Genomic DNA, 9,959 nt, shown 5'->3' with positions numbered 1-9,959 from the left:
CCCGTGTATATTTTGCATACTTCATATGTCCTTCAGTACACATGGTACCTTATCATGCAAAAATTAAATTAGTAGTCTCCCCAGTACAAAGTACCGGATCTCTACCCCTCATTTGTCCTTTAAGAATCCTATAATATCCCAAGAACTCGTACTCCTCGAGTTCCCCAAGAGTTTTGCTTATTGATAGGCCCAACTCATTTCATATGTTTGTATATGTACTTCCGAGAATTTTCGGAGGAAGTACTAAGATAATGTGGGTTGACCGTTGTTAATAGATAAATAAATGAGGGGGAGTTTCTTCTGACACTATAGTCAAAATATTTAAAATACGTCGAGATAATATTTTTCGATGATCCGAAAGTATTAGAATGATTTTCTGAAACTCAGAAAATATTTTAAAATAGGTTTTATGATTTTTAAATCATATTAAATAATTTAAAAAATATTTATTAATTAAACAATAATTATTAAATAACTAAATCTTGAATAATTCAATTTTAAAAGAATATTTGAAATAATATTCCTCAACTAATTTATGTTTAAGTAATTTAAATTAAATCTTAAGTAATTATCAAAAAATGAAATTGATAGGGATAAATAAATTATGATAGTATAATTAAATACTGCAAGGTATGGGCTGTTAGGCCCAATAAAAAGATATGTGATACTCAGACCGGAAAGGTTAAGCCTGATGGACCAGATCAGGCCTGATGGAATAAAGAAGGCCCAAAAGCCCTGATTATTAATTAATTTCGTAATTAATTAATAAGGGAAAAATCAGCTATTGAGAAGAGTCCTGATAAGGATATAAATCCTTATAGATTAGCCTCAAGGGGACCTAAAAGGATAAGGAATCAGTTTCCTACTATCTAGGACTCCAAAGTCCATTCTAATTATGAGACTTGCCCATCAAGTCTCCTATACTAAGTCCAATTCAAGGACTCCCAACATCTATATAAGGGGTCTTACCCCACCAATCAGAACTACGTTTTTGCCTTGATTCTCTAATTCACAGAGATACGTAGGCATCTCGTAAAGGCAGAATTAAGCTACGAAACACGAGAGCAGCCATTAAAGGCCTTGAGCTCCCGAATCTTGGTAATAAATACAGCAAATAATAACCTTAGTTTTTATCCATAACATTTGGCGCCGTCTGTGGGAAACACAACAACAACCATGGCGAGAACACGGAGAACAATTGGAGCTCTAGAGGAAGGAACACCATCAGAGACAACCCAGGTGATTTCATCAACCGTGGAGGTTCCTCCCCATTCAACTTATGCATCTACTCAGGGGGAAGCCCAGACAGGGGCAACTCAACCTCAGCTACAAGGGACAACTCCCCCGACTATTCAAGGTACGAATCCTCAAGTTCAACAAGTACATATACCTGTGAATTCTCGACCCGTCGGGTATGAATATTCAACTATTGTTACTACTAACCCCCTTATGGGATGCCCCTTCACCCTGAGGTTGGAGGAAGCAGATATGCTGGACGAAGCGAAGCACGAGGGCAGTCGCCCCCCTATATACGAGGTTTGGGTCCTATCCCTGAGGATCGGGAATTTTTTGGTCCTTACACTGAGAGAGACTCCGAATCTTCGGATGATGAAGTGGCCCCGAGAAGGAGGCGTCCTGGAAAAGAGCCAATGGCCGATGGAAGGCAACGCCCCCAAAGCATCCCAGGGGCGAATCCCCAAGAAGTGCAGGAAAGGATCAGGGCTCATGAGGCTGAAATCCAAAGGCTGAGGCGTGATTTGGAGGCTCACCAGGCCACCAGACCCCAGATACCTCCTAGGGGGAGAAATCCTCCTCCTGTCATAGACCTGGATGGTCCGGTACGAAGAAGGGCTGCTGTCCCAAGAACTGATCCAAGCAATCTCCTTCCCCTTGGAGATCCTGATGATCCAACTCCACCCTTCACAGAAGAGATAATGAATGCCCATATCTCAAGGAAATTCAAGATGCCCACTATCAAAGCCTATGATGGAACGGGAGACCCCGCTAATCATGTTAGGACATTCTCTAATGCACTGCTGCTGCAACCCATGAATGATGCTATAAAGTGTCGGGCATTCCCTCAAACCCTGTCGGGTATGGCTCAAAGATGGTACAGTCGCCTGCCCCCAAATTCTATTGGATCGTTCAGAGAATTAAGTCAGGCTTTTATTAAGCAATTCATCAGTGGAAGAGTCCATGAGAAAAGTTCAGCATCTCTTATGAGTCTTGTGCAGGGAGCTAAGGAATCATTGAGAGATTACCTGAATCGTTTCACAAAGGTGGCTTTAAAAGTCCTGGACCTTGATGATAAGGTAGCCATGATAGCACTGCAACAAGGAACTAGGGATGAGTTTTTCAAGATGTCCTTGGCCAAACGTCCCCCTGAAAACATGTTGCAACTCCAAGAGAGGGCAGGGAAGTATATCAAGGTTGAAGAAAGCATGAGGAAGACCGTAGTAAGTAATGAGCCCACTGGAGGCAAGAAGCGAAAAACTGATCTGGAGTATATCGCTAAGGACAAATATCCTAGAACCGAACAAAACCCTGATTCAACCCCCAAGAAGGGAGGACCTGGGCAAAAGTTCACTGAATACGCTAAGCTGAGTGCTCCTAGAAGTCAGATTTTGATGGAGATTGAGAAAGATAGAGATATTCGCTGGCCTAAGCCCTTGAAGGCTGATCCCGCCAAGCTAGATAAGAGCAAGTATTGCAGGTTTCACAAGGATGTTGGCCATGACACCGATGAGTGTAGGCAATTGAAAGATGAAATTGAGTTTTTGATTCGAAAAGGAAGGTTGAACAAGTATACTGGAGATGGAGATGGAGGGGACAGAAACAATAATGGAAGGAAGAACTTTGAAGATCGTAAGAGGGACCGAGACGATCAGGGGCAGAATCCCCAACCTAGAGGGCCGGTTATAAATGCAATTTTTGGAGGACCACGACGCCCTCAAGGACCTGTGATAAACACGATCTTTGGAGGTTCAACTGCTGCTGGATTGTCCAAAAATTCCAGAAAGGCATACACCAGGGAGGTTATGCATATTGTTGGCGAAGCCCCGAAGAGGGCCAGGATAGAAGTAACATTGGCTTTTGATGATTCCGACCTAAAGGGTGTGAAGTTTCCCCATGACGACCCGCTCGTCATAACACCGATAATAGGAAATAGCCCGGTTAAGAGGATCCTTGTGGATAATGGTGCTTCTGTGGATATCTTGCTCCACGACACCTTTCTAAGGATGGGGTATAACGACTCCCAGTTGACACCAACCGACATGCTGATATATGGATTTGCTGGAGTAGAATGTCCTGTGGAAGGGATAATCAAATTACCGACCACCATAGGTACGGAGCCAAGGCAAGCAACGCAGATGCTGGATTTCATGGTGGTAAAGGCTAGTTCAACTTATAATGCTATCATGGGGAGAACAGGGATACATGCCTTCAAGGCAGTCCCCTCTTCCTACCATTCATTCATGAAGTTTCCCACCCGAAACGGGATTGGAGAAGAGAGAGGAGATCAAAAAATGGCTAGAAGCTGTTATGTGGCCTCTTTGAGGGCAGATGGAGTCGGGGGGCAGGTTCTTCCTATTGAAGATATGGATGTTCGAGAAAATGATGAGAATAGAGGAAGGCCAGCAGAAGAATTGGTTTCGGTTCCTTTAGACCCCGAGAATCCTGAGAGGATGACTTTCATTGGAGCCACATTAGAGGAGCCCCTTAGAGAGAAGTTAGTGAAATTTTTACAAGAAAATAGTGATGTGTTTGCATGGTCAGCAGCTGATATGCCAGGCATAGACCCGGAGTTAATTACTCACAAGCTAAACGTGGATCCAAGCCGGAAGACAGTAAAACAAAAGAAAAGAAATTTTGCCCCGGAAAGACAAGAGGCTATAAAACAGGAAGTAGAAAAGCTCTTAGAGGCTGGTTTCATTGAGGAGATTCAATTTCCGGAGTGGTTAGCAAACCCTGTAATGGTGAAGAAGGCTAATAGAAAGTAGAGGATGTGTATAGACTTCACTGATCTGAATGATGCATGCCCCAAAGACTATTTTCCGCTGCCTAGAATTGATACTTTGATTGATGCCACTGCTGGACATGAGATGCTGAGTTTCATGGATGGATTTAGTGGATATAACCAGATCAAAATGCATAAGGATGACATTCCAAAGGTATCATTTATCACTGACTATGGTGTTTATTGTTATCTTGTTATGACATTTGGTCTCAAGAATACAGGAGCCACCTATCAAAGGTTGGTGAATAGAATTTTTAAGGATCTTATTGGTAAGACTATGGAAGTCTATGTTGATGACATGTTAGTCAAGAGTCTAGTAAAGACTGATCATATAGCCCATTTAAGGGAAGCTTTTGAGGTCCTGAGGTACCACAAGATGATGTTGAATCCTACGAAGTGTGCTTTCGGAGTAGGATCTGGAAAATTCTTGGGATTGATGGTCTCAAAAAGAGGAATTGAGGCTAACCCCGATAAAATAATGGCGATCCTGGACATGGAACCACCAAAAACTATCAAGGATGTTCAGAAGCTCATAGGAAGGGTTGCTGCGCTAGGACGATTCATCTCCAAGTCAGGAGACAAGTGCTTGTCATTCTTCAAGTCACTAAAGAACATTAAAGACTTTGTATGGAGTGAGGAAAATCAGAAGGCATTTAAAGAGTTAAAGAAGTATATGGGCCAGGCCCCGTTGTTGGCCAAGCCAGTTCTGAGTGAAGTTTTATTCTTGTACTTGGCTGTTTCAGGGAGCGCCTTGAGCGCGGTGTTGGTTAAGGAGGAACTGAAAGTCCAGAAACCCGTATACTATGTCAGCAAAATCTTGCATGGTGCTGAGTTGAATTATTCAGCTATTGAGAAATTCGCTTTAGCCTTGGTAATGGCTTCAAAAAAGCTGCGTCCTTATTTTCAAGCTCACCAGATTGAAGTGCTAACAAATCAGCCACTAAGAAACATCATTCACAGTCCCAAGGCAAGTGGGAGACTGATTAAGTGGGCAATAGAGTTGGGAGAGTTCGATCTCAAGTATAAGCCACACACGGCTATAAAAGCCCAGGCACTAGTTGACTTCGTGGTGGAATGTACCATACCCAACCAAGAAGTCGGGGGGCAGGAAGATACCATACCTCAAGACAAGGGAGTCGACAATGGGGACAGGGAGAAGGATGATAAGGAGAAAGAATATTGGGTTCTATAATTTGATGGAGCATCAAAAACAAATTCCAGTGGAGCAGGGTTGGTTTTGCAAAGCCCTGATGGATTCTTAATTGAGTATGCTAGAAGCTAGACTTCCCAACCACAAACAATGAGGCAGAGTATGAAGCCCTGATTGCTGGCCTTGGTCTAGCTGGGACACTTAGAGTCAAAAACTTAAAGGTCCGTGGAGACTCGAAGCTGATCATATCCCAGGTAAAGGGAGAATTTGAGGCAAGGGATGATACGATGGCTAAATATGTTCGCCTAGTAAGGGCTGTGATGACCCAATTTAATGAATGCCATGTTTAACACATTCCAAGGGAAGAAAATGCTAAAGCAGATGCGCTATCAAAGTTTGCTTCATCTGAGATTGAAGAAAGTTCAGGAAGTGTGTACTTCCGTGTTTTGAAGACACGAAGCATAGATGTTAAGCTTGTGGCTCCCGTAGGCCTGGGGACGTCATGGATCGATCCCATTAAGGCTCACATTCAAATTGGATAGTTGTCAAGCGATGCAACTGAAGCACGAAAGTTAACTGTTCGAGCACTAAGGTACTCTTTGATAGATGGGATTCTGTATAAAAGATCTTTCGTGGTTCCTTACTTGAGGTGTCTCAGGCCCGATGAGGTACGCTTGGCTCTTGAGGAAGTGCATGAAGGTATTTGTGGACAACACTTGGGGGGCAGGGCCTTAGCTCATAAGATAACCCGTTTAGGCTTTTATTGGCCAGAAATGATGGCTGATGCCAAACAATATGTAAAGAAGTGTGATCGCTGTCAGAAGCATGCACCAGTTGTTAGACAACCCCCCGAGATGCTGACCTCTATCAACTCGCCTATTCCCTTTGCTATGTGGGGGATGGATATTCTAGGGCCTTTTCCTATGGCCACGGCATAAAGGAAGTTTCTGATTGTAGCCATTGATTATTTCACCAAGTGGATTGAAGCCAAACCCTTGGCCAAAATCACAACTAAGCAGGTTGCACAATTCCTGTGGGAAAACATTATGTGCCGATATGGAATTCCCCGTATCCTCGTCACTGACAATGGAACACAATTCAACAATAAGGAATTCAAGAAGTATTGTGAAGAAAATGAAATTGAGTTACGGTTCACCTCTGTGGCTCACCCACAAGCTAATGGGCAAGCAGAAGTAGCAAATTGAATAATCCTGGATGGATTAAATAAAAGGATCGAGAAGTCAAGAAATAATTGGGTGGATGAGATACTTCCCATATTATGGGCCTATAGGACTACCTGTAGAGTCACGACAGGAGCAACTCCCTTCATGTTGGCATATGGGGCAGAAGCAGTAGTTCCAGTAGAGATATCACATTCCTCTCCAAGGATTCAGGCTTTCAATGCAGAAGAAAATGAGGAAGGGCAGAGGTTAGCCCTGGATCTGATCGATGAAGTGCGAGATACGGCACATGCAAAGATAGTAGAATATCAGAAAAAGGCTTCATTCTACTACAACCTAAGGGTTAAAGAAAGGTTTTTTTAAACAAGGCGATCTAGTCTTGAGGAAGATAGAAGCATTTGGTGTAGGACAAAAAGGGAAGCTTGTCCCGAATTGGGAAGGGCCGTACAGAGTCAAGAGTGTTCAGGGTAGAGGAACCTACAAGCTAGAGACTATAGATGGTTTTGAAGTCCCGAGAACTTGGCATGCACAAAACCTGAAGGTTTACTATGTGTAGGGCAGCCGGATACGATTCTCACTCGTCAGGATGGCGAGTAGGTTGAAAAGCACCTTGAAGCTTTGCTTGCTTAGGATTTATATGTTTTAGTTTTATTACTTGTGTAAGGGACGAATCCCAGACAATTTTATGAAATTCATGAGTTCTTCAAAGTATGTTTGTGGCCTAACAAATAAAAACCAAATGCATGGATGCAAGCATGAAAGGTGATAAATAAAATAGATCTGATAGATATTACAAAAGTTCGATAAATAAAGTCTCGAAAATAGGATAAAACAAGCCACGCAGGGCTGAAAAAGCTCTAAGGAGCTGAAGTACCCTCGGCATCCATATCATCGTCCTCTCCGCTCTCGCTGGATCTCTCTGTCGTCTCGGAGGAGGAGGAAAAGCTATCGTCATCAGTAGGTCTGGAAGAAAACTCGGGAGGAGGAAGGAGTGGATCCTGAGGAACATGACCCGAGACAACTACTCGGGTACGAAACCTCTGCAGCAAAGCCTCGTCATCAGGGCAGACATAGTCCATCGGGTTAATATCAGGACAAGCCTCATTCACGGTCCCAAGGGCCGTGTCCCAACCAGTCATAAAAAACCCGAGAAAGACTGAATCATCCCTAATCCTCATGGATTGGGCAAACTCCTCCGAGTCCAGATAGTTGTCTATAGCTTTATCCTTCTCCGCCCGAAGTACCACCAGCTCGGCGTTAGACTCTCCGAGTTCTTCCTCCTTGCGCTTGAGCTTCTTCTCCAGGGTAGCATACTTCTTCTGTTGCCTCCTGAGGGCATTATCAGCCTTATCAGAAGCCCGCTTCCATGACTCGGCTTGCCTCACAGCGCCTTGAAAGTAGGCGTTAGACTGAAACAAAGCAATTAACAAAGTGTAAGGCAAGAAAATGCTATAAGAACGAAAGATAAGTTCAAAAAAGAGAAGGCATACCGAAGCCAGAGACTGAGCTCCCATGAGCTTAATCCTCTCAAGATCAGGGGTGGCCACCACATCAGTAAAATCCTTGGGAGTCACGCTATGGTAGGACCAATCCCAAGCATGTTTCGTCGAACCAACCACGGTGTCCCCTCGGCGGAATCCCCAGAGAGGCTGGAAGGCACCTGTGGCAGCAGCAGTAGGGGCAGCAACAGTGATAGGAGCACTATGGCCCCCAACTTTTTCAGTTGAAGCCTCCCCTATAGGCTCTTTATGCTTTCTCAAAAAGCTAGGCTCCGTGGCCTTTCCCCGGGTGTCTAGGCCTGCGAGCCGAGCTTTCTTCATCCTAGCTGTCTCCTCAACCAGAGGAACATTGTCCTCATTAATCTCCTTAGCAGCTGAAACAAAGCAAAGGATAAAATAAGTGATGTTAAAAATGCATGAAATGAAATAAAGTTGAGAAGGGAAGAAAAATACCCTGTTGAGAAACAGAGGATAGTCCCACATGAATCAGGGAAAACTCCTCTAAGAGAGTCCAGCTGGTGGTAGTGCCATCATCCTGAGTAAGCCCATTATAAATAATAGTTTCTTCAGGAGTTAAGTGAATGGATTTGAGGCTACCATCACTGACCTTCCTGAAGGAAGATCGAAAAAGTGTGCCCCAGTCACCATTCTCCCAACGTAACCCAACGAAACTATTCCTCCAATTTTGATTATTATCAGGAATAGAGGCGCTGTTAAAGATATGTTTGCTTTTGGGCCTTTGCTTGACATAGACCCAGCCACAGATACTGGAAGAACTATTATAGCATTGAAAGACCTTCCTAAAAACAGCTACAGAAAGAGGGAAGCCCTCCCTAAGGCAGCAGACCATAAAACATAGAATGTTCCTCCAGGCGTTTGGAGGAAGCTGACACGGGTTGATTTGTAAATCAGCCAAAAGATGAGGAATAAAAGGATGGAAAGGAAACCTAAGCCCAGCATTAAGGGCATCTGTATAAATGAAGAGAGTGTCGGGTCTCCAGTGGCAAGTACGGTCACCACCAGAGACTGGAACTAATCTAAGAGGAGGAAGGACGTTATAACGAGCATTTAGTTTATTGAAATCTATGTTGTGCCAAGTATTACAATGATTAAAAGAGTCGAGATGTGCAGTGGAGGGATATTCATCCCCCCTAGTGTTAATCATATCAATTAAAGACATATACGAAGAACGGATCTCGATATCCTTACCTCGTTTTGAAGCCGAGGCTATCTTGGCCGCCCTCTCGGAACTCTTGTCAGCCATTTAGTAAAGCTGGAAAAGGCTTGGAAAGCTAAAGGAGGGGATTTGAGAGAGGAGAAGGTTAGAAGGTTTGAGATGAAAGGAAGAGTGAAGAGTGAAGAGTGTGAAGTGAATGCACACCCCCCACCTATATATAGGCACCTGAAAGCTAAATTGGGCCTCAAAAAGCCCATATGGGCCCAAAAATGGAAGAATCTGGAATGTTCCAGATTATTTTTGAAAAATCTTAGAAAATTATGAAAAAATCTGGAATGATATAGAAATTCCAGAATATTCTGGAAGTCAGGCTTAATAGTTCAAGCCCAACCCAAGTTTGAATGGGCCTTGGATATTAAAACATGATAAAAAATATAGAGAAGGCCCAGTCCAAGAAAGCCCAGAAAGAGGGCCCAATTAGTTGACAAACAAAGCCCAGATTTAAGAAATGGGCCCAGGATGAAGACCCATTAAGAGGGTGGCCCAAGAAATCCAGGCCCAAATCAAGGACCCAAAAGAGTCCAGCCCAGACGTATGGCCCAACTTCAAGGTAAAAGGATATAAAAATAATTATTCCTGACCCATTCGACCAGAAAACGTGAGGAAATCTTGGTCGAATAACTTGAGGTCGAAACCCTGTCGATCAAGGCTAAAAAACGGCCTTAATTCAACCAGAAAGAAGGTCCATTCGACCAAGAATCACGAAGGAATCCTGATTGAAGCTCCTGAGGTCAAAGTTCTGTCGATCAAGGCTAAAAACTAAGCATAAATCGACCAGAATTTAAACTCATTCGATTAGAAATCAAATGAAAATCCTGGTCGAAACAATCCTGCTTGAAATTGCTTCGACCAAGGCAAGAAAGATGGTTAATTC

The sequence above is a fragment of the Apium graveolens genome, chromosome 5, assembly GCF_009905375.1.
Source record: "Apium graveolens cultivar Ventura chromosome 5, ASM990537v1, whole genome shotgun sequence".
NCBI lineage: Eukaryota > Viridiplantae > Streptophyta > Magnoliopsida > Apiales > Apiaceae > Apium > Apium graveolens.
Note: the sequence above shows the minus strand (reverse complement) of the source record.